Genomic DNA, 23817 nt, shown 5'->3' with positions numbered 1-23817 from the left:
GGAGTGTGAATGTGTGTGAATGTCGTTAGAGTCAGTGCTTGTGAGAATGTGTGTGATTGGGTAAATGTGGCATGTTGTATACAGCACTTTGAGTACTCCAGGAGAGTAGAAAAACGCTATATAAGAATCAGTCCATTTACCATTTACCTCATCGGCAGATTTAGGCAAAGTGGTCGTTGAAGTGAGGATGGACTAAATAGCAAGGCAGTTCAAAAAACAGTCCACAAGAAGCTGGTAAATGGTCTGTATTTGTATAGCGATTTACTAGTCCCTAAGGACCCCAAAGCGCTTTACATATCCAGTCATCCACACACTGGTGATGGCAAGATACATTGTAGCCACAGCCACCCTGGGGCGCACTGACAGATGCGAGGCTGCCGGACACTGGCGCCACTGGGCCCTCTGACTACCACAAGTAGGCAACGGGTGAAGTGTCTTGCCCAAGGACACAACGACCGAGACTGTCCAAGCCGGGGCTCGAACCAGCAACCTTCCAACTATAAGGCAAACTCCCAACTCTTGAGCCACAATCGTCCCTGAATACAAAAATTCAGTCAGTCCTCATATACACCCATGTAAAAACCCTCACCACAAAGCTGGTGTAGTGTATAGGAGATTGACTGAAAATAGTGGGAGATTTGTAGGTAGCAAAAGGTCGTGCACCCTTTGTGGTAGGCCTTTTTGCCATGGTAAGCTATGTGCAGCAAATGTATTATCAGCTAATGAGTTACTATAACTGATTAACTGATAACTTCTGATAATGAACTGCATGCTCAAGAATCTTAATCTGTAGCTGCCTGAACTGTTTTCTTTAAGTGTTTGTCAAGTGCTGATTATCATCCTGCAAGTTTTAAACTTCATTTTATTTTTTTTTGTTTCCGGTTTTATTTTAGAAATTGTGTCAGTGGTGCTTTAACCCTGGCCGTCCCTTGTAGGGTTTCCTGGTAGCAGCCAGTGTTCACACAGGGAGTCAGGTTTTTGGTGGCACCGGGTGAGCTAACTGAATTGTGTGCAGTGGTTTCAGTGTGTGATCACAGAACTAGAGAGTAGTAACTCAATAGTGCTCCACACCGTGCTCCGACCTCTGTTTGTTTCCTTGTTTCTTAACTGAGTTTTTTAGTTCAACCAACATGTGCGCTATTTTTAATGACATTTTTTTGGGAATAGTTAATAAAGCTGCTTGTAGCAGTGCTTGAACTGGAGATATGCAACTGGTGTCTTAATTTCAAAAGAGCGGCCCCCTCTTCGCAAGGCTACACTACTAAAGAACTTTTCCCCCCTCGGCCTCCCACTGGTAATGTCCCCCTTCATGGGGGTCATTGACAATTCCATGTGGATACTAGAGTTACTGATTTGGTAGCTTATAATAAGAAATGTCCCTGCAGGTTAGGAGTCACCTAAACTTCTGACATGATCTGAGAAATAATATGGCCTGTAATGAATTTACATACTGTCCATTTAATACTCTGCTTTAATTGAAATATTGTACTCATGTTTAGTTAACTCTAACACCTTTACCAGAGAACTTAGGTAGATTAATTCTAACAACAAACAGCATATTGGCTGTGGCCCCCTCAGGCTGTGCCTCTCGTTCAGTGCAGCCACGATAACAATGATTAAAAAACTAAAATAAACTAAACTAAAGTAGTTAGTAAAAATAAGCCATGAACCAGTTACTTGTTATTTTTATTTTTTGCCTCAGAGTCTCATCTTTTCATTAGGCAGATGGTGAGTTTTGCACAGGGGTGTGAAAAGGATAAGTGTGCTCCCAGCTGAAAATGTAACGCTGTTAAGGTTTTACTTTTTTTTTTAATCTTTATTTTACACATTTGTGCATTGTGTTGGGTGTTGAGATGGGTGCTGGGAAGAACCCATAAGCATGGACAGTCAGGGTGAAGCAGCTGTGGAAAATTAACCTGCATAGCATCAGGGCGATAAAGAAGAGTTTATTTTTACAGGGAGAAAGCATCTGATTGGAGCAGAGAAAAGCGGAAACTGGACCGAACACCAGTCTAAACTGTGGCTTCTCATTAGGTTTTTAACCAATCATATTCATGTCTTGTTTGTATGATATTTAAAAACTTGGTTCACAAGGGAATGGAGTTAATGGTCTATCCAGTCCCAGTCAGACCATGGCGTTGTGTAACTTGAACCATTTAATAAACTTTAAAAATGTAAATTTTAAGTTTTCTCATCTCCTCTCAGAAAAACAAAAGCGACAATAAAAGTCTAAATCTGGGCAGCACGGTGGCACAGTGGTTAGCACTGTTACCTCACAGCAAGAAGGTCCTGAGTTCAATTCCACCATCAGGCCGGGGTCTTTCTGTGTGGAGTTTGCATGTTCTCCCCGTGTTTGCGTGGGTTCTCTCCGGGTACTCCGGCTTCCTCCCACCGTCCAAAGACATGCAGCTTGTGGGGATAGGTTAATTGGATAATCCAAATTGCCACTAGGTGTGAATGTGAGTGTGAATGGTTGTCTGTCCCTGTGTGTTAGCCCTGCGACAGACTGGTGACCTGTCCAGGGTGTACCCTGCCTTTCGCCCTATGACAGCTGGGATAGGCTCCAGCGCCCCCCGCGACCCTGAAAAGGATAAGCGGAAGCGAATGGACGAATGGATGTTAGATTCTTCAAAGAGAACAAAAAAACAACAACTTGGCTTTCAACATAGTTGGCATTCTCTCAACCAGCTTCATGAAACCATCACCTAGATATTTTTCATCAGTCTTGAAAGAGCTTGGCTACTTTTTCCTTCACTCTGGAGACCAGCTCAACCATCTAGGGAGTTCGTATTGTAATAGGAAGGTTGAGGAAGGTTTGAGCTCCGGTTCAGTCTCAGTCGTTGTGTCCTTGGGCAAGACACTTCACCCGTTGCCTACTGATGGTGGTCAGAGGACCCGGTGGCGCCAGTGTCCGGCAGCCTTGCCTCTGTCAGTGCGCCCCAGGGCAGCTGTGGCTACAATGTAGCTTGCCATCACCAGTGTGTGAATGAATGGGTGAATGACTGAATGTAGTGTAAGTAGAGCGCTATACAAATACAGGCCATTTACCATTTTAGTAAACTCTGGCTTTTATACATATTGATTGCTTCTCTAGGACCTGCTCTGGTGCAAGTTATATCTGCAGCACGAGTTACCATGGCAATATACCCCAGTAAGAAATGGACCACCTTCATAAGACTGAAAATCCAAGGTTAAACCTTATGTTACTGTGCCAAGCTCCAGATAGTACAGGCTTCTGAAGGACAGTCATTGAAATCAGTTTGGGCTACTGCTTCTTATGTCTTGTGTTGTACAGGAATGGGTCCAAAACAAGAATTAAACAAACATAACATTAATCTTTATTAGGGTGAGCCAAGTCCAAAAGGGAATAAACAGAAATCCAAGTCTTCACAAGGAGACAGACAAACAGCACATGGGAGTAGATACATGCCAATGACAAGGAGAATGAAGAAAGGACAGGAATATTTATTCATGCAGGTTAATCAGGGAAGTGGAAACAGCAACAGGAAGTAAAACCTAAAAATACTAGCACTTAAACAAAAAACTAAGAACACGGCATCACAATGAATTCAGAATTTCAAAGAACTCAAAACCCTGGGACAGGCGCAGTATCATGATGTCTCTGAGTTATGAAAACATCTTAACACAAGTCCAACATGGAAGATGTGTCAAGACTTGCAGTTAATGAAAGTTGATTTACATAAATCTTGAAATGTTTACAAAGTCATTCATGGAATTTAGATTTATTCTTCAGTCCACAAAAGGACATTTATAGATAAACTCTCCATTTATAGACAGTTTATCTATAAATGGAGACTATTTAGTTGTTGCTCTCTCAAGCCCATCTAATAAGACTCTGAAAGCACAACACAGAATGCTCAATGAGGTGTGAAGGAAGCCCAGGGTAACAGCTAAGGAAATCTGTGCTTATCAGGCTGTAATACACAAATCATGCATGCAGCATGGAGTCCATCTCAGGACACCACACGGCTGCTCTGGGCCTGTGGGAGAAAGTGTTTTATGCACACATGAAACTAATGTTGAATTGTTTGAGAAAGAACTTGTGGTGCTACATATGGTGTAAAAAGGGTGCACGAGGGGGAAATGTGTCAGGGTGACTGTCCAGCTGAAGCTCATTAGGAGCTGGGATAATGTGGCGGGATAATGACTAACACTGGAAACATTTCAACTTTGTTAGTCTGTGTCGAAGATCACATCACGCTTTAACACCAATTAATGAAGAAACCCAAGTCATTCCAGGTGGTTTGCATAATTCACCTTGCCACTGTATCGTCAGCAGGTGAAATATTCAAAAGATTTTTTAAGACATTAAATATCACATCTGATGTTTTTTTGTTGCTGGGGTGAAACTTTGTACAACTAATAAAACTTCTCCAACTCCTTTGGAAAACCTTCATCCTGTGTTCAATATTACTAGAAAAGTACTAAATAAATGCCAGTCCTTTGATTACACTCAGTGAATTGTTTTATGACTCTTCTTTCACCATCTAAAGTCATTGAACTCATCTTGTTCACCACATTGGTCCCTTTTGAAACATTTTTAATGGCAAATAATCTTGCCCTGTCATATGGTATGTGCTTTATTTTCAAAAATAAAGTGCTTTATTTTCAAAATGCGTGCTTTATTTTCAAAAATAAGGCACATGCCAGTCTAGTGTTTTACTACTCTATTAGTTTGCACTACTTACCCACATATGCAAGCTAATGGAAGCAGCTTGCTGATAACTTTGAACTCTGCCCTGAAATCCCAATATGTTCTCTTCCATCCCCAAAAAACAAACATGGCAGCAGTTGCTTCACTTCAAAATGAGGACGACTGACAACACCGATCTTTCATCTACAGTCTATGCACAGGACTGATAAAGCATGTAGAAACAGAAAGCCAGTCAATTCAAGAGCCAGATATTTCAGGAAAAATAAATGAAAACTGGTCGCGTGCAAATTCGACCAGGTAAAGTATATCACAGGTCTACAACAACTATGCAATTTGAAAGCAAAGTGGTGTTGTTCAAACAACAACTGAACTGAACTATTCCTACTGTTTATATTTTGCCTTACACCCTCAGAGAATCAACCTCAATGCCACTTTTGTTTTTATTTCCAAATGTTTGTACCTTAGTCTGTGCCCATAATGATATTGCATTGTTTTCTGAGACATTAAGTAAAATGAGGCCTAAGCCTAAAGAGTGTGTCATCCTGCATGGACCAAATTAACTGGTTTTATGCTGCCATTCCACTTTGGAGAGATTAACACCCTAATAAAAAGGTAAGCAGCAAGCAAAGCAGCAAAACATCAGGCTGCCATGAATAAACCAGAAAGGGAGAGAAAGTGAAATGCAGGGTGGAATTCAGCTGCTGTACCACACATCCATATAACATGCCCCTGTTGAGACACTGGCACAGGCTTTATCAAATCTTCATTTTCTGTCCTCCATTTAATAGAGCTCTAACGCACTAATTTGAGCCAAATGGGTAGAATAGAAGCACAAGTATTGAAGCAAATGGCCTTTCCCAGAGGAGCAGTCAGGGCCTTCTGTCAAGGTTCTCCTATTTAATATTTAACACCATGTCCTGTTCACAGCAGTGATGTATGCAGCACACATCAGAAAGCTCAGTTTTTGCAGTTAGCTGTCCATTTTGTGCTAATAGCAACATGCATTTTCATTGGGGAGAAAAAATGGATGAAAGAAAACAAGGTTCTTCCAGCAGATCAAGGGTCAGATGAAGTGATGGGAGGGAGGGAACTGTGGGTGAGGGGTCGGGTGGGTAGGGGCTGTCGATGTCTAGAGCACAGTATGTCAATAGCATGTTTGGCTACAGTCTAACCTTAGCATATGAAGCGGCAGGCCAAAAAAAGATCTGTGTAGCACATGACAGCTTCCATCAACCAGGTGTGAGCCCTGAGAGGGGAGACACTAGCGGGATCAAACAGGCCTCGTGTCTGTCTTCTCCCTCGACCTTTCCACTGCAGCACATTTAAACAATTTATAAAACCAGGCTTGAGATTTGTTTTGGAGACATGCATCTCCAGTGATTTCTGAATATATTTTAGTACATAAGTGGTTCAATTAGTGCCTACAGTGGTGACGCTGATGTGGAAATATTTATGAGGTCTATGTTATTGACAGGGGCTTAAATCTGCAACTCCCAAGCAATTGGTCACAAGTGTTGCGCCTTTCAAAGGCTGTTTTAATCTTACGGCATGAAAGTGAGGAAATTTAAACTTTAACTCATATCACTCATATCATCTCAATATAAAGACATTTTCAATATAAACTTAGACTCGTTGTTCCGTCACATTTTGTTGGAGGCTTTAGTTAATTTTAGAAAGATTTAAACTACCGTAAATGTCGGGCTATAAGCCGCTACTTTTTGCACAAGCTTTGAACCCTGCGGCTTTTAGTCAGGTGCGGCTTTTCTATGGATTGTCCGTGATTTTTGTCATATCGTAAGACGATTTGTTTTGTGTGTTCCGCTGTTGTACGGCACTACGTTGCCTGGCGGAAGGATCGGGGTTCAAGAGTGGTATGTTAGTCACATGTCCGTCCGCCAGGCAACGTAGTGCCGTACGAAGTAGCGCGAAAAACAAACTTCAAAGTAGCGCTACGCATTCAGCGGGAGGCGTGGATGATGAGCGGCGATAAACTTGCAAGTTATGCCCAAAAAGCAAGTTATGCCCAAAAAGCAAGTTATGCCCAACTCCACCGGTGGATTCTGACAGCGTGGAAAAGTGTGAAAACATCCACGATCACCAACGAATTTTGAAGGGCTGGACTGCTGCATGATGGAGAGGAGGACACCGCCACGGCCCTTCTGAGGGTGTTCGACTCTGACACTGACAATGAGGATTTCTTTGGTTTTGAAAGTGACAACGAAGGAGAGAAGCGGAGAGTGGATGACGAAGCCATCCTGAGCCTGTTTGTATCCGACACTGGAGAAGAGGACTTTGGTGGTTTTAGTGCGCAGGAAGAAGAGAAAGATGGTGAATGACTGACTTTTCTTCTTGTTAAAGCCGTGTCACTGCACCTGAGCCTAAAAGGTAGTCCGAATCTATTTTTCTGGTGTGCTGTAGGCTACTGTTATGTACTACATGTGCAAATATGTACCCATAACTTGTTTTTCAAAATATTAATAAAAGTGATGTCTCCAAACAGCCATCTCTTTCCTGACAATTCCCTTTGTGCATATTCTCTTACATATGATAAGTCAACATTGAAACACCTGCGGCTTTTAGTCAGGTGCGGCTAATGTATGTACAAAACAGGATTTTCCCCTGATTTTAGCTTGTGCGGCTAATATTTAGGTGCGCTTTGTAGTCCGGGAAATACGGTATCTTTATACACAGGAATTTGCAATAAGTTGTATCACTGGGTGCTTTTGTTTAGGAAAAAATGTAAAAAAAAAATTATTTTATTTTGGTTGCTGCCATTAGGAGTCACCACAGCGGATCATCTGCCTCCATCTTACCTGGTGTGACACAGCATCACACCAACCCTCTGAATCTTCTCTGGGGTCTTCCTCTTTTTTTGTGCCGGGCAGCTCCATCTTTGACATTCTTTGTCAAGTATATCCACAATTTCTCCACTGCACATGTCCAAATTATCTCAGCCATGCCTCTTTAACACCAACCTGCTGAACCTGAGCTGTCCCTCAGATGCACTTCTTAATAATCCTGTCCCTCCTGGTCACTCCACTGAAAATCATCTTGGACAGAACCAAGATGGCGGCGCATGTAGTTGCAGCAGCTCAGTGTCCCACCGATCGATGCTATGTTTGGATAATTTTGTACACCTTGTATTTGTTTTTGTGTTCTACCAGCCAAGCAAATAACATCTATAGCCGACATGGTCTCCTCAAGATTGGAGTAAGTTACCGCGAGAGTGTGACTAGCAAATTTGTCCACTTACACAAGATACTGGTGGAAATAGCGAGGAGTCCAGGCTCCCCATGGATTGTTATCCCTTCGGGGTGGAGGCGCAGGTGGCGTCGCGAGAGAAGGAGAAGGCGAGGATGCAGGGCCAGCGCGCTAGCCAGGCTATGGAGGCAGCCACTTAAACCACCGCTCCCCAGTCTATTCATCGCAAATGCTAGATCCCTCGCGAACAAGTGGGATGAACTGAGGTTGCAAATAGCAGCAAATAACTACATCAAAGACTCATGCATCCTTCTTATCACCGAATCCTGGCTACACCAATCCATTCCGGACTCTGCAATTGAGCTAGCAGGCTACACCTCACAGAGACATAACCGAACAGTGGTTATGTCTCTGTGAGGTGTAAGTGCAAAGGAGTATGTATGTGAACAACAGCTGGTGTACAAACACAGTGATAACAGACCGTCACTATTCACCAGACATGAATATCTGACTGTCAAATGCAGGCCCATCTACCTACCTAGGAAGTTCACCGTTGTCATAATAACAGCTGTTTACATACCACCAGATGCTAATGCTAAGTTGGCGATCGCACTTCTGCACGCAAACATCAATAATAAAAAGAGCATTTACCCTGACGCTTTACTTATCGTAGCAGGGGACTTTAATCATGCAGACTTAAAAGCAGCAATCCCCAAATTCCACCAGCACGTCAAGTGTGCCACTTGGGGTGACAAGATTCTGGACAAAGTTTATTCCAACATCAAAATGGGCTACAGGGCCAGACCTCTGCCACATCTGGGTCAGTCTGACCACTTGTCACTGTTTCTAAAACCTGCATATTCCCCCCTCAAGAAAAGCTCACACAGAATAACACACAAAGAATATTACCATATGGCCAGAAGGTGCCCCTCAGCAGCTGCAGGACTGTTTTGACAGAACTAGGATATCTTTGAACATCAGGACCTGGACACTGCATAGACACTGTTACAGTAGACAAATGTATCCGGGCTTATCCCAACCAAAAGCCCTGGATGACCTGGGAGGTCAAGCAGCTGCTGAAGGAGAGGAACATCGCGTTCAGGTCTGGCAACAGGGGCCACTACACCGCAGCCCGATCCAACCTGAAGAGATGCATCAGAGAGGCGAAGGGGGAGAATAGGAGGAGGATTGAGGACCATCTGGAGAGTAACAATAACCGGCAGGTGTGGCAGGGCATCCAGCATCTAACCAACTATAAGCCCAATCTCGGAGCTGCGGAAGGTGACCTGGCGCAGGCGGAGGAGCGGAATATCTCCTTCGCCTGTTTTGAGGCCATGGTACCGGAGGTGCTGCTGGAGCCACAGCAGCAACATGCCGCCCACAGCAGCACCACCCTCACCCTGGAAGAGCAAGAGGTGAGGCGCACGCTGCAGCCCGTTAACTCGAGGAAGGCGGCGGGTCGTGATGGTGTGCCAGATTGAATATTGAGGGATTGTGCAGAACAGCTGGATGGGATCTTCACCAGGATCCCCAACAAATCCCTCGCACAGGCGACTGTCCCACTCTGCCTGAAGTCCTCCACCATAGTCCCCTTGCCTAAGATGTCCCATATCACCAGCCTGAATGACTATAGACCAATGCCACTCACCCCAGTGGTAATGAAATGCGTTGAGAAGCTGGTCCGCAGACACATTACAGCAGCCTTGCCCCGCAGCCTGGATCCTCACCAGTGTTACGGCAGCATTCCATGCTGCCGTAACACACCTGGATGAGCATGGGAGCTACAGTGGGGCAAAAAAGTATTTAGTCAGCCACCGATTGTGCAAGTTCCCCCACCTAAAATGATGACAGAGGTCAGTAATTTGCACCAGAGGTACACTTCAACTGTGAGAGACAGAATGTGAAAAAAAAATCCATGAATCCACATGGTAGGATTTGTAAAGAATTTATTCGTAAATTAGGGTGGAAAATAAGTATTTGGTCACCTCAAACAAGGAAAATCTCTGGCTCTCACAGACCTGTAACGTCTTCTGTAAGAAGCTTTTCTGTCCCCCACTCGTTACCTGTATGAATGGCACTTGTTTGAACTACTCATCTGTATAAAAGACACCTGTCCACAGCCTCAAACAGTCAGACTCCAAACTCCGCCATGGCCAAGACCAAAGAGCTTTCGAAGGACACCAGGAAAAGTATTGTAGACCTGCACCAGACTGGGAAGAGTGAATCTACAATAGGCAAGCAGCTTGGTGTGAAAAAATCAACTGTGGGAGCAATCATCAGAAAATGGAAGACATACAAGACCACTGATAATCTCCCTCGATCTGGGGCTCCACGCAAGATCTCATCCCGTGGGGTCAAAATAAGATAAGATAAGATAACCTTTATTAGTCCCACACGTGGGAAATTTGTTTTGTCACAGCAGGAAGTGGACAGTGCAAAAGTTATGAGGCAAAAATTAGAATACAATAAGAATAAATACAGTACACAACTGTACAGAATAGAATAAAATAAAATACTATATACAGTAGAATAAAATAAAATAAATACACAATAAGATAAAAATAGAATACAAATACAAATACTATATACAACTGAGTAAAAATACAACGATGACAGAAAGGATTATTGCACGCAAAATGATCATGAGAACGGTGAGCAAAGATCCCAGAACCACACGGGGGGACCTGGTGAATGACCTGCAGAGAGCTGGGACAAAAGTAACAAATGTCACCATCAGTAACACACTACAACGGCAGGGAATCAAATCCCGCAGTGCCAGACGTGTTCCGCTGCTGAAGCCAGTGCATGTCCAGGCCCGTCTGAAGTTTGCCAGAGAGCACATGGATGATACAGCAGAGGATTGGGAGAATGTCATGTGGTCAGATGAAACCAAAGTAGAACTTTTTGGTATAAACTCAACTCGTCGTGTTTGGAGGAAGAAGAATACTGAGTTGCATCCCAAGAACACCATACCTACTGTGAAGCATGGGGGTGGAAACATCATGCTATGGGGCTGTTTTTCTGCCAAGGGGACAGGACGACTGATCCGTGTTAAGGACAGAATGAATGGGGCCATGTATCGTGAGATTTTGAGCCAAAACCTCCTTCCATCAGTGAGAACTCTGAAGATGAAACGAGGCTGGGTCTTCCAACATGACAATGATCCAAAACACACCGCCCGGGCAACAAAGGAGTGGCTACGTAAGAAGCATTTGAAAGTCCTGGAGTGGCCTAGCCAGTCTCCAGACCTCAACCCCATAGAAAATCTGTGGCGGGAGTTGAAAGTCCGTGTTGCTCGGCGACAGCCCCAAAACATCACTGCTCTCGAGAAGATCTGCATGGAGGAATGGGCCAAAATACCAGCTACTGTGTGTGCAAACCTGGTAAAGACCTATAGTAAACGTTTGACCTCTGTTATTGCCAACAAAGGTTATGTTACAAAGTATTGAGTTGTATTTTTGTTATTGACCAAATACTTATTTTCCACCCTGATTTACGAATAAATTCTTTACAAATCCTACCATGTGGATTCATGGATTTTTTTTTTCACATTCTGTCTCTCACAGTTGAAGTGTACCTCTGGTGCAAATTACTGACCTCTGTCATCATTTTAGGTGGGGGAACTTGCACAATCGGTGGCTGACTAAATACTTTTTTGCCCCACTGTATGTCCACTGTGAGCGACCATCTTTGAACAGAGGCGGTGGTTTACGACACCAACTCTCTGCCATCTATAATCCAGTTTTGAGATCCCTTCCCAGACGCCTTAACGCCCACACACATCCTGGGCCATCTGACCTCAGGAATTCGCATGATAAGGTGGGGCCAGGTTTCACAATGAACACACCCGAAATTCTGGCTGATTGGAACCCACACCCAGTTTCACACCTTGGCTCAGGCGATTAGAGGATCATCAGGGGGTCCTTTTGTCCCTCTGTGGGGGGTTACTCCCACTAGGTTTATATCTGGGACTCTCCACCATTTGACCTTAGAACTGAAGAAGCTTCTCGGATGAGAGGTGAAACGTCTTCAAGCAACTTAAAGAAGTCCAGACGCTTTTCTTTGCAAGCTCCTTTGACGACAGAGGTGATGGTTTTTGGTGGCCCCACTGAGACCCCCAATGTGTATGTAGATTCCCTGACACAGTATGTTAAGCCAACTGTCACAAACCTGGGGGTCAAAGTGGACTGTGATCGGAAGTTTGATAATCAAATTAAGGCAGTGGTAAAATCTAGCTTCTTTCACCTCAGGCAGCTGGCAAAAATAAAGCCAATTCTTTCACGGCAGCACTTTGAGACAGTGATTTATTGTGTACATCGGTCCCACATAATATGAATAAGTATGACTGACTTAATTTTCCACTTTCCCTCAAGTAATTAATGCTTGTCAGATCAAAGTATTTTATTTATATCAGATTACTTTAAAAAATCATGTTTGATGTACTAATATTAATCTATTATCATAATATCAATGTATTGCATAATGTCAATATATTTTAATGTTTAACACCAACTTATTTTTATTTGCCAGTGGTACGCAATGATATTATGTAATGTAAACACATTGCAATTATGTTCCTGCAACACAAATTATGGCTTTAAATCCTACTTAATTTTTTCAATTGAAATATTAACTGATTATTATTGACAAAAAAGGCAAAGACTGTGAGTGCTACTGAACAATTCACCTTTATTAAACTGTAACAGCAGTGAAAGCAGCAATTCTGCCATGAACAAGTCCAAAATCACATCCATGTAAACTTGTTAACACATTTTTAAAGATAGCCTGCAGAAATAACTAAAAGAAAAAGTTAGTTTGAGAATATATTTGCAAATATTTCACAAAAAACTGACCTTAGCAGCAAATAAAAGAAAGTGCTTATAGATGATCCTGTCATCTCTTACATATAAAACATTTGTATTAATTACACAATTGAAAATGTAAACTAAATTAAGACTACCTGAAAAAAAGCAACACGCTTTTATGAATAAACAGATTTACCCAAATATAACTTGTGTGTTATTTGACAACAGTTTCAGCTTCTGTACAAGTATTTACCTGTATAAGATTTCAACTAAGTTGAGCCTTAAATGACATTGTTACATAACTAATACCAAACACCTACATGAATTTTAATCTTAATTTTAAACATGTAAGCAGGACATTAAGGTTGACTTAGAACATATTGCTAAAAATCGTCAGTAAAAATTTCTTACAACATGATACCAAAAGGAAAACTTATCCTGCATTGCAGTCACATGAGGGGAAAGCAATAAAAACATAAGCAGTATAACATTACTGAACACAAAATGAAAAACTGCAAAGAATTGCAGAAGTGCAGTCTTTGACTTCTCAATGAAACAGATGGTTTTTGAAAGCAAGAACTTTAGAGAGTTTAGCTCCATCCAGTTCCATGAAAACCTTCTGGAAAACGTCAAAGTTGTAGCAAAGGTCAGCAGGGTAGGCAAGGTTTAATGCATACATGAGTCCAAATAGCATTATCACAGCAACTGCTACATTATCCAAAGTCTTCGCCACCCTGATGCCTGCAAGGACAACTCTTGTTCATCTGCTGAAGCTTGCTCTTTAAGAAGATAAATTCAAACAGTGGTCTCTTCAACAGTCTCACTGATGGCACGTTCTTCCATGCCCTGTAAAAAAGAAGCCATGTTAGTCATTTCCAAGTAAGTAATATGACACACTGTGGAAAGTCCAAAAAAAAAAAAAAAGACAAGTACATACCACATACTCCTGGATAAGCATGCCAGGGTCTTCACCCATGTAGATACACACTCCCTTAACACACTCAGCATCAACATCTTCACACTGAAATGAAATGTATGTAATTAGCATCTTCATTCAGCTCTTGTCCTTCATTTAAGTTTTAATAGTGTACTTTACATGAATGTTTTTAAAGTAAAGGCACACAAATTAATAATAGGTTTACTGGCAATTAATAATAAGTTGACAAAGTGAAGGTTAAAAAAAACAAGTAGATGTAAAAATACAAAATGAGAGAATTTATCATGGGAAACATTTGAAATCTTCCACATAAAATTTCATCCAAAGAGGATCATGTTAAGTGAATGTTGAGGCTTTATCACTTACATTATCCATTTATGCCACAATTCTTTTCAGTATTAGTCCAAGCTCTCCTCTTCTGTTGACCAACTTCACCAGGTTGTCCAAGTGGAGATCCAGCTGAGCCAGGAACTTTGTTTGAGGGGGGATAGTGGCAATTCTCTTAAACTCAGCGTTGATCTGAAAACATGAGCACAGAGAAATGAGCTTCAAAGGTTTAATACCTGGAAGAAGGCCGCAATCACTCATGCTGAAGAAATGGGCTGTCAAATAACAACTGTGTCTTAACCATTTTAGGCTAATACCACAAGAACACCGTGTATGAGGCAAACCTTACCTCATGGAAATCAAATAGAGCAGGCCATCTTGCCATGAAAGCCTCCACCATTGGTGCAGCACGAACAACTTCATGTCTTCTGTATGAAAAAGTCTTTTCCATCTTGAGTTTCACCAACTCTGTTACTCTTTTTTATGTCCATGTGGTGGGCTTTGACATGTCAATAGCTTTAAGAGTCCCCTTGTCTGCTACTTCTGAAACTGAGGTAAGGTTAAGAAACTCATTCCCAAACAAGGAATCCATAAACTGAAGCTGCCCTGAAGACAACACTGTCTCTTGACTTCAACGATGAGATCCTCAGTTGATTCAGGCGCTTCATTAGAGAGTGAGCCTTCGACAGGTTCCGTCAGCCAAAACAGTCTTTAGGACCATAGGACTCCCCATAGGACTCTGTAGGAAAAAAAGAATTAAATATCAGACATTCAGAAAGAATCCTTTCAGTTTAGTTTTCATAAAGCTATCCATACCCAATACTCAAAGTTATAAAGATCAGACATAAAAAAGTAGAATTTATCTAATGAAATACATGCGACTGAACCTATTACACTTATATGAACACCTTTTATTTCTATATGCCTTTTTAAAGTCACAATGTGGACTGATCCAATCTCATAGTCAACCAATGGATAAGTATCAAGGAGTTCACAGAGTGAAGCGAGAGTGAATATTCTTGTGGATACTGGGCGGAGCTCAAAAGCTCTGTCGTGCTCTCTGTACCAGCCATCAAGCTCTCTGACAATGTAGAATATGCTGTGGTACAATGCAGATATGGTTTTTCAGTATTCTGGCAATCCACCTGCTGCCCTTTGGGCCAGTACCATTCCATTTCTATAAGTTATACTCTTTATGTCACACACTGTGCAAGGTTGACCTCTAGAATGTCAGGGAATATGTACCTAATGACTTAAGCTATCTCCTCTTTAAGCAAATCCACTAGAAAGGCCGATACAGCTGAGCTCTCTAATTCAGACTTGCCAAGAGATGGGGAGTTTAGATGGTAAGCTATAATCATCTGATGTTTTGACTTCTGTAATCATAAAGGTAAAAATTCCACCATCACAAAAAACATTAATTTTAATTGAAAAAGGGTATTCCAGTCCAGAAGAGCATCAATGGTTTCTTTAAAGTACCGGTCTTTCCCTCATTTATACATAATGTTTTGAGAAGCAGCTCACATATGTTCTACACAAACTAGAAAAAAAGAGGGGGGGGGAAAGGGTCCTAATTTGTTTTGGGCCGATTTTGGAAAATTCACTATACATCACTTAATAAGACATAGTTTGTTGAACTAACTTATCTCCTTGTAGATATCTGCTGTATTATTTGGGCATGGTGGCAGGATCCTTCTTATAACTTGAGTGCATGTCATCAGCAAGAATTAAGGTATGGCACTGTGGCCCTCCCAGCTTCTGAAACTCTGACGGTTACAGCCGGACTAATTAGCCAATGTAGCCATAGCTAGCACGAGTAACACAAACACTATTGCGCTCTCAGTGACGTTTTAACTTGCTAAGCCATCAAAAACGTCAGTGCTCTCTGTCACATGCATAAATTCCATATCTGACCGACAACAGCTGCTTTCTCCCGACTATGTGCAATTTGTTAATATTTTTCAGCTTTAGCCACAAAGCTAATACCAACTTTAGCTAGCACTGTAAAAACAACATGTAGATGCATTACAGATTACGTTTCATATAGCATGCACTACAACAATTCTGTGAAAACGTACCCAACTAAAACAAATGTATTTAAATTACTTACCTTCTCACTATGCCTGACTCAGTGCCAAAGGTTGCATGTGGCTGAACAGTCTTCCAGAATCTGGCGGTCAATTGCGCTCTCCTTAAATTATGTTGTTGTCTTATTGGATAAGACTCTAGGTCTTATTATCCAATCGCATTTAGTTGTTGTCTTTGAATATATTGCATCATTTCTGGTTGTGGTCAAACATGATTACAATGGTTTTAGTATTCTAATTTAGTCACTTTAAATCAATGTAAGAAAAATGAGTAGTCTCAGTATTGTTTATAATCAAGTAAATGGTACTTTATTTAATCATGTAAATAAGAGAAACACGAGAGGCTTGTGTAGCATTAACTAAATTCATTTGTGCAAATTCAAAAGCCTGCCAATTCCCATTTTTTCAGTGTGGGAGTCAACATAGAGGAGAACCTTTCCTGGAGTGGGAACACCTCCGAGCTACTGAAAAAGGCACAACAGAGACTGTACTTCCTGAGAATTCTCAGGAGGAATAACATCACACAGAGACTGCTGGTGTCCTTCTATAAAGCCACCATTGAGAGTGTTCTAACCTATTGCAACCCGCTTCTTAAAAAGGCCCAAAACATCATAAAAGATACCTCACATCCTGGCCACTCCCTGTTTGAACTGTTGCCCTCAGGCAGACGGTACAGAGCAATTAGTGTAAGGAGTAATAGACTCACACACAGCTTTTATCTAACTGCAATAATACGTCTGAATACTGCTACAAAACAAATGCCACTCTTGTATTAATCTATGCGCTGACTGAAGCATGTATGAGGGAACGTATGTGAATGTTTGTTGATACCTCTTATACTTTAAGTATTCTATTTATTTTATTATTGAATTTTATTGTTTTATTTATATTTTGATATCGTTAGGGATGATGCAATGATCAGGGACCATTTTTAATTTCGTTGTACCTCTGACAATGACAATAAAGATTCTGATTCAGATTCTGATCTTAACATCTTCAACTCTAAAACTTCCAGTTTAGCCTCTTGTCTTTTTGTCAGTGCCATCATCTCTAAACCATACATCATAGCAGATCTCACTACCACTACATTATACAGCTTCTATACAGCTTTTGTGTACTATACATGGCTTTGGGCAGTTGACCCTTGATATTTCACCCACCTCTCTCCTATTCACACACGTATTCTGTCTTTTTCCCCTGATGTCCATTCCTTTTCTCTCCAGAGCATACCTCCACTTTCCCCGGCTCTCTTCTATCTGCTTCCTACTCTCTGTACAGCTCGCAAGGTCATCTGTGAACATACACAGAGAAAACACAACAGAGACCTCATCTGCCAATCTGTCCGTCAGCACTGCAAACAAGAATGGGCTCAGAGCCAAAGTAATGTCACCCTTACCCTTCAGTTCAAGGACTTGGCAATAATAATAATAATAATGATAATGGATTGCATTTATATAGCGCTTTTCGGGACCCCTCAAAGCGCTTTACAATACCACTATTCATTCACTCTCACATTCATACACTGGTGAAGGCAAGCTACAGTTGTAGCCACAGCTGCCCTGGGGCAGACTGACAATAGTGGGAAGGAAAAACTCCCTTTAGCAAGGAGAAACCTACTGCCGAAGCAGACTCAGGGACAAGAAAGGCAAGGAAGAAAGGGCAAACGGCAGCACCTGTGTACCTGTCATCGGCCTGGATGGGATGTTCCAGTCCCGAAAACCCTGCTCTCCTCGCTCCCGCCGGCATGGTGTGAATCTGCGGAACCTGCGGCCTCTGTGTCGGGCTTCTAGGACGGCTAGCGACCGGGATCCACTGCTTACCGCTAGGATTGGCCTGGTAAATGCTAGGTCCCTAGCGAACAAAACGTTTATCCTGAAGGATTTTTTCACATCCCGAGGACTGGATTTTCTCTGTGTGTGCGAGACGTGGCTGGGCGCCGGTGAGTGCAGCATCTTCTCAGATCTTCTACCTGGCGATTGCTGCTATTTTAATTCCCCACGTATGTTGGGCCGAGGAGGAGGAATAGCTACGATCTTTAAAAGTCATTTTAAATGTAAGCAGCTATCAACCCCATCATTCACCAGCTTTGAACTGTCTGTGTTTGAGCTGGGCTGCTCTCACACAGTGTTGTGTGCGGTGGTTTATCAGCCTCCAAAATACAATAAGGACTTTGTGAGTGACTTTGCTGACTTCTTGGCTGAATTCATGCCAAAATATGATCGTGTTCTTATTGTTGGGGATTTTAATATTCACGTGTTGTCCTGATATGCCCATGGCGAAGGGCTTTTTAAACCTTATTGATTCGTTTAATCTGGTGCAATGTGTGACAGGTCCCACACATGAACGTGGACACACACTTGATCTTGTTTTATCTCATGGTTTTTCTGTTTTTAACATAGAGATTTGTGATGCTGTGTTTTCTGACCACAGTCCTGTGATGTTTGAAGTTCCTCTTGCCTGTGCCTCAGTTAAACCTCGCGCTGCTGCTCAGCGCTGTCGTGTTTTTAACTCCTCCACTGCTGAACACTATTCAACAGTCTTTGACCAGATCTGTAAGATCCCGGATTTTTTATGCAGCCAGACTGAGGAACTGAGCTCATGGTTTTATTCTACCTGTCAGACTGCTTTGGACACTGTGGCTCCATTAAAAACCAGACTGCCTAAAACTAAATCTGAGCCCTGGCTGAACGACATGACCCGAGCTGTCAGACGCGACTGCCGTCGAGCTGAGCGCAAGTGGAAAAAGGACAAACTACAAGTGTCATTCCAGATGCTGAAGGACTGTTGGCATCAATATCAAAGAACTGTAAAAGATGCCAAAAGAAAACACTTATCTGACATTATTTTGTCAAACCCGCGTGTTATATTTAAAACTATTAACTGTTCTTAATGCACCGTATACTGACTGTATTGAGCCCTCATCAGAAGCCTGTGAAAATTTTTATACACTTTTTTATTGAGAAGGTCTCCTCCACAAGGGCTCAAATCTCTCCTTGTGCTCATGACCTCTCAGTCTCTGTTTCCTGCTCTGCTGTCTTTGACAGGTTTGAGCCTGTGACTCTGTCCTTTTTAAAGGAGACTGTTGGTCATCTTAAGCCTGCAGGGTCTCCAAATGATGCTGTCCCTCCTCGACTTTTAAAAGAGGTGTTACCTACAGTTGGTCCTTTGGTTCTTGAGCTGGTAAACCATAGTCTGATGTCAGGTGTTGTCCCCAAAGATTTTAAACATGCAGTAGTCAAACCCCTGATTAAAAAACCTGCTCTTGATCCTACGGTTCTTACAAATTACAGGCCTATCTCCAAACTACCTTTTCTTTACAGCCAAATAATGGCCTTCCTGGAAAAGCAAAATGTTTTAGAGGTTTTCCAATCTGATTTTAAACCCTTTCATAGCACTGAATCAGCCCTTTTAAAAGTTTTTAATGACATATTTTTAGCGACTGATGCTGGGGACTGTGTTGTTCTTGTGCTTTTAGATTTGACAGCTGCGTTTGATACCCTGGATTATACCATTTTGTTCTCTCGTTTGGAGCACTGGGTGGGCATTAGGGGCACAGCACTGGAGTGGTTCAGGTCCTACTTGACGGGGCGAACTTTTTGTTTCAGCCTTGGTGACTATGTGTCGTCCTCTGCTCCCCTCTTGTGTGGTGTCCCACAGGGCTCAGTTCTAGGCCCCTTCCTCTTCTCTTTATATCTGCTTCCTCTTGGTTCTGTACTAAGAAAGCACGGCATTCCTTTCCACTTTTATGCTGATGACTGTCAGATCTATGTCCCTCTAAAGAAAAAAGGCAGATACCTTACACAGCCATTACTTCAGTGTCTTGATGACATTAAGACTTGGATGTCTGTTAACTTTTTAAAATTCAATGATAAAAAGACAGAGGTGATGGGTCTGTGAAGGTTCTCAGTCATCCAGGTCATCGTAGTCAAAGGAGCTTGCAAAGAAAAGCGTCTGGACTTCTTTAAGTTGCTTGAAGACGTTTCACCTCTCATCCGAGAAGCTTCTTCAGTTCTAAGGTCAAATGGTGGAGAGTCCCAGATATAAACCTAGTGGGAGAATCCCCCCACAGAGGGACAAAAGGACCCCCTGGACCCCCCTCTAATCGACATATCACCGCCTTTACCCAGGGGATGCCATACCCTGCATCTATGGACTTCCTAAAACCCACAAGGAAGCTGTCCCACTCAGACCCATAGTCAGTAGCATAAACTCAGCCACTTATAACATTGCTAAACACCTTGCTACCATCCTTGCTCCTCTTGTGGGGAACACCCCACACCACATCAAGAACTCCACCGACTTCACCGACAAGGTCCAGAAACTTACCCTGGATCCAGATGAAACCATGGTGTCCTTTGATGTAGTCTCTCTCTTCACTTGCATACCCACCACGGAGGCCGTGGAGACTGTCAGAAAACGACTACAAGAAGACAGCTCCTTGGAGGACAGGACCAACTTCACACCCGATCAGATATGCACACTGTTAGACCTCTGCCTCACCACTACATATTTAAAATACAACGAAGGCTTTTACAGACAAAAACATGTCTGTGCCATGGGCTCCCCCGTGTCACCTATTGTAGCCAACCTTTACATGGAGGAAGTGGAAAGGAAGGCTCTTGGCTCTTTCAAAGGAAGAGTACCCAGCCACTGGTACAGATATGTGGACGACACCTGGATCAAAATCAAGACACAAGAAGTGGAATCCTTCACTGCGCACATTAACGCTGTGGATAAAAACATCAAGTTCACCAGGGAAGACACAAAGGACAACTGTTTGCCTTTCCTGGACTGCGCTGTGCACATTGAAGAGAACGGCAAACTCAACATCGAAGTTTACCGGAAGCCCACACACACGGACCAGTACCTCCTCTTTGACTCCCATCACCCTTTGGAACACAAACTTGGAGTAATTAGGACCCTACACCACTGGGCAGAACGTGTTCCCTCTAAGCCTGAAGGAAAAAAGAAGGAACACACACATGTAAAGGAAGCACTCAAAACGTGCGGCTATCCTAAATGGGCGTTCTTAAAGTCAGCAAAGAGGCACAGAAAAGAAGATCAGACACCAGCGAGGGAGGATAAGAAGGACAGACGCAACAACATTGTCATCCCCTATATGTCATGGTCCGGGTGAATACGGGGTGTTTCCACTCTGCTGGGCTCCACCTTCAGACGGAGACTCCAATCAGCTTCCACACCTGGTTCCAATCAAGTCACCTGCATATAAGACCAGCGTTCACGACAGACCCCTGCCAGATCTGCTAACACATGCTAGGCCGCCAAGCCCTTGCGAGAACTCTGGATTACTGTTTTTTCTCCTCACCGTGTTTTCTTTCCTTTTTCGCCATAGGACCCATCTGCCTGCCTCCCTGCTCAGCTCCCCACTCCAAGCCTATTCTGGATCTGCTTTGGACACTCCTCACCCGGAACCCCCTGGACACTCCCTCCTCGATTGACACTTCAAATCTGCAACGCGTAAGCCCAAACCACCATAGCCTAATTCTCCAGCTGTGATTCATTGAGACTACCACTGACTACTTTCCTCCTCTCATCATAGTGACTTCACACCTCCCTCCAAGCCGCTGCCCCCTTTCTCCATTCCCCGGATCCCTCTGTGGAATCCAGCCCTCAGAGTTTCTCGTTCACAGTTTTGCCTCACAGTTTTCCGCTCATAGCTTTCACAGTTCATAGCATGCATAGGTTATAGCATTCTTAGTTTTCTGTTTTGTAACTTCGCTCAGCTCTGTAAATAAACTCTGTGCTCACGCCCGTTTTGCCTCCCTCTGTGTCTGCATTTGAGTCCACACCCACTGCCTGGCCCTCTCGGCCGTAACACTATGTAGCCGGTGTATCAGAAAAACTCAGGAGAGTTTTCTCCAAGCATGACATCCCGGTGCATTTCAGACCGAGCAAAATGCTCAGACAAAAACTGGTTCACCCGAAAGACAAAACGCCAAAACACAGACTTAACAATGTGGTGTATGCTGTACAGTGCAGCGAGGAATGCTCAGACCTCTACATTGGAGAGACCAAACAGCCACTTCACAAGCGCATGACACAACACAGAAGAGCCACCTCCACAGGACAAGACTCAGCAGTCCATCTGCATCTTAAGGATAAAGGACACTCTTTCGAGGATGCCAATGTTCACATTTTGGACAGAGAGGACAGATGGTTTGAAAGAGGAGTGAAAGAAGCCATCTACAGTGGGGCAAAAAAGTATTTAGTCAGCCACCGATTGTGCAAGTTCCCCCACTTAAAATGATGACAGAGGTCAGTAATTTGCACCAGAGGTACACTTCAACTGTGAGAGACAGAATGTGAAAAAAAAATCCATGAATTCACATGGTAGGATTTGTAAAGAATTTATTCGTAAATTAGGGTGGAAAATAAGTATTTGGTCACCTCAAACAAGGAAAATCTCAGAACGACTGATCCGTGTTAAGGACAGAATGAATGGGGCCATGTATCGTGAGATTTTGAGCCAAAACCTCCTTCCATCAGTGAGAACTTTGAAGATGAAACGAGGCTGGGTCTTCCAACATGACAATGATCCAAAACACACCGCCCGGGCAACAAAGGAGTGGTTCCGTAAGAAGCATTTGAAAGTCCTGGAGTGGCCTAGTCAGTCTCCAGACCTCAACCCCATAGAAAATCTGTGGCGGGAGTTGAAAGTCCGTGTTGCTCGGCGACAGCCCCAAAACATCACTGCTCTCGAGAAGATCTGCATGGAGGAATGGGCCAAAATACCAGCTACTGTGTGTGCAAACCTGGTAAAGACCTATAGTAAACGTTTGACCTCTGTTATTGCCAACAAAGGTTATGTTACAAAGTATTGAGTTGTATTTTTGTTATTGACCAAATACTTATTTTCCACCCTGATTTACGAATAAATTCTTTACAAATCCTACCATGTGGATTCATGGATTTTTTTTTCACATTCTGTCTCTCACAGTTGAAGTGTACCTCTGGTGCAAATTACTGACCTCTGTCATCATTTTAGGTGGGGGAACTTGCACAATCGGTGGCTGACTAAATACTTTTTTGCCCCACTGTATGTCCACTGTGAGCGACCATCTTTGAACAGAGGCGGTGGTTTACGACACCAACTCTCTGCCATCTATAATCCAGTTTTGAGATCCCTTCCCAGACGCCTTAACGCCCACACACATCCTGGGCCATCTGACCTCAGGAATTCGCATGATAAGGTGGGGCCAGGTTTCACAATGAACACACCCGAAATTCTGGCTGATTGGAACCCACACCCAGTTTCACACCTTGGCTCAGGCGATTAGAGGATCATCAGGGGGTCCTTTTGTCCCTCTGTGGGGGGTTACTCCCACTAGGTTTATATCTGGGACTCTCCACCATTTGACCTTAGAACTGAAGAAGCTTCTCGGATGAGAGGTGAAACGTCTTCAAGCAACTTAAAGAAGTCCAGACGCTTTTCTTTGCAAGCTCCTTTGACGACAGAGGTGATGGTTTTTGGTGGCCCCACTGAGACCCCCAATGTGTATGTAGATTCCCTGACACAGTATGTTAAGCCAACTGTCACAAACCTGGGGGTCAAAGTGGACTGTGATCGGAAGTTTGATAATCAAATTAAGGCAGTGGTAAAATCTAGCTTCTTTCACCTCAGGCAGCTGGCAAAAATAAAGCCAATTCTTTCACGGCAGCACTTTGAGACAGTGATCCACGCCTTTGTTAGCACTCGGCTGGATTACACCAATGCACTTTATATTGGGGTCAGTGCATTATATATTAGTCATCTACAGAGGGTGC

The 23817-nt window shown here is 43.0% G+C and overlaps 1 long non-coding RNA gene across 1 annotated transcript; it reads right to left on the bottom strand.

The window, feature by feature from the left end:
- Nucleotides 1–13411: 13411 nt before the first annotated feature.
- On the bottom strand, nucleotides 13412–14540 carry LOC113033744 (uncharacterized). The gene is made up of 4 exons (XR_003274082.1): nucleotides 14295–14540; nucleotides 13985–14137; nucleotides 13619–13702; nucleotides 13412–13527 (listed from the first exon to the last, which is right to left on the bottom strand). It is a non-coding gene; the product is annotated as an uncharacterized LOC113033744 (long non-coding RNA).
- Between the last annotated feature and the right edge of the window lie 9277 nt (nucleotides 14541–23817).

The sequence above is a fragment of the Astatotilapia calliptera genome, chromosome 12 (assembly GCF_900246225.1).
Source record: "Astatotilapia calliptera chromosome 12, fAstCal1.2, whole genome shotgun sequence".
NCBI lineage: Eukaryota > Metazoa > Chordata > Actinopteri > Cichliformes > Cichlidae > Astatotilapia > Astatotilapia calliptera.
Note: the sequence above shows the minus strand (reverse complement) of the source record. Positions and strands in the feature narration are given on the sequence as shown.